The sequence below is a fragment of the Octopus sinensis genome, unplaced genomic scaffold (assembly GCF_006345805.1).
Source record: "Octopus sinensis unplaced genomic scaffold, ASM634580v1 Contig02720, whole genome shotgun sequence".
Classification (NCBI taxonomy): domain Eukaryota; kingdom Metazoa; phylum Mollusca; class Cephalopoda; order Octopoda; family Octopodidae; genus Octopus; species Octopus sinensis.
In genome coordinates, this window is record NW_021825943.1 from 618 (window position 1) to 2,500 (window position 1,883).

The window sequence follows — 1,883 nt, forward strand, 5'->3', positions numbered from 1 at the left end:
CTGTAATCTTTCATCACACTTTCTCTCACTCTTACTTCCTGTTTCTGTCGTACCTGTATTTCAAGGGGCCGGCCTTGTCACTCTCTGTGTCACGCTGAATATCCCCGAGAACTACGTTAAAGGTGCACGTGCTTGTGGAGTGCTCAGCCACTTACACGTTAATTTCACGAGCAGGCTGTTCCGTTGATTTGGATCAACCGGAACCCTCATCGTCATAACCGACGGAGTGCTTCCCCATGAATGAATTTTATAAAATCATGGAAGTAAAAATGAAGTAGAAGAGGAAGGAGGATAGAAGACAGGACTTATAGTAGAGTGGGAAGGTTGTGGAAAAAATAAACGTGGGAAACATGAAAGGTTTTGACTATATCTCGAATGAGTATATTCTTTTCTATTCTAGCCACAAGGCTCGAAATTTTGGGGAAGGAGCCCAGTCGATTAGATCAACCTCAGTACGCAACTGGTACTTAATTTATTGAACGCGAAAGGATGAAAGGTAAAGTCGATCTCACCGAAATTTGAACTCAGAACGTAAAGACAAACGAAATACCTATTTCTTTACTACCCACAAGGGGTTAAACACAGAGAAGACAAACAAGGACAGACAAACGAATTAAGTCGATTATATCGACTCCCGTGCGTAACGGATACTTAATTTATCGACCCCAAAAGGATGAAAGGTAAAGTCAACCTCGGCGGAAATTGAACTTAGAACGTAACGGCAGACGAAATACCGCTAAGCATTTCGCCCGGTGTACTAACATTTCTTATTTTTTATTGCCCATAGAGGGCTAAATACAGAGGGGACAAACAAGGAGAGAGAAAAGGATTAAGTCGATTACATCGACCAGGTGCGTAACTGGTTCTTAATTTATCGACACCGAAAGGATGAAAGGCAAAGTCGACCTCGGCGGAATTTGAACTCAGAACGTAAAGACAAACGAAATACCTATTTCTTTACTACCCACAAGGGGCTAAACACAGAGCGGACAAACAAGGAAAGACAAAAGGATTAAGTCGATTAGATTGACCAAAGTGCGTAACTGGTTCTTAATTTATCGACCCCGAAAGGATGAAAGGCAAAGTCCACCTCGGCAGAATTTGAACTCAGAACATAAAGACAGACGAAAGACTCGCCATCTTTCGAATGAGTATTTTGAAAAAAGAGGTCTAGCATTAATTACATGCACATAATATGTATACTTGTTTACGTGCCTACATATATAGATATACATACACATGCATATGTATACATTTATCTTTTTCCTCTTTCTCTCTCTCTCTCTTTTTCTTTCTTTATGTATATATATATATATATACGCACACACACACTCTCACACGCATACGAGCACACACATATGAACTCACATATATGTCGTTCCTATGAAACCTGCAATTAGCAAGTACAAGGATAGAAACTAGGAAAGACAGAGATAGAGAGGGAGACGGAGAGATACAGAATGACTGAGACAGAGACAGAATGTGTTCGAGAGAGAGAGAGAGAGTGTGTGAGAGCTACAGAGAGAGAGAGAAAGAGAAAGGCAGACTCAAAACATTATTCTTTATGGTAGAACTCATGATGCTGCCCCAAGATGGCCACACACCAGATGGCTGAAACCAGTAAAATGTGTAAAAGAGTAAAGAATAATACATGACGATGAAGAGTAATGATTTTTTTTTAAATATTAAAGAAAGAAGAAAAACACAAAGTTGATGATAGAGCAAACAAAACAAAAAACAACTAAATATATAGAATAAACAAAAAAAATAAATAGACATTTTAGAAATGAAACAACAGAAACGAACTCTCTAAATATGAAAAAAAAACAAAAAAAAAACAATGAAAAATAATCCAATAAAATAAAGACACGAAATAAAAATAA

The 1,883-nt window shown here is 38.0% G+C and overlaps 1 long non-coding RNA gene across 1 annotated transcript in view; it reads right to left on the minus strand.

The window, feature by feature from the left end:
• Positions 1-818: 818 nt before the first annotated feature.
• LOC118760966 overlaps positions 819-1,883 on the minus strand; it is an 8,616-nt gene continuing 7,551 nt past the window's right edge. Inside the window, exon 2 of the long non-coding RNA XR_004997068.1 lies at positions 819-906. This is a non-coding gene — a long non-coding RNA (uncharacterized LOC118760966). The remainder of the gene's footprint in view (positions 907-1,883) is intronic.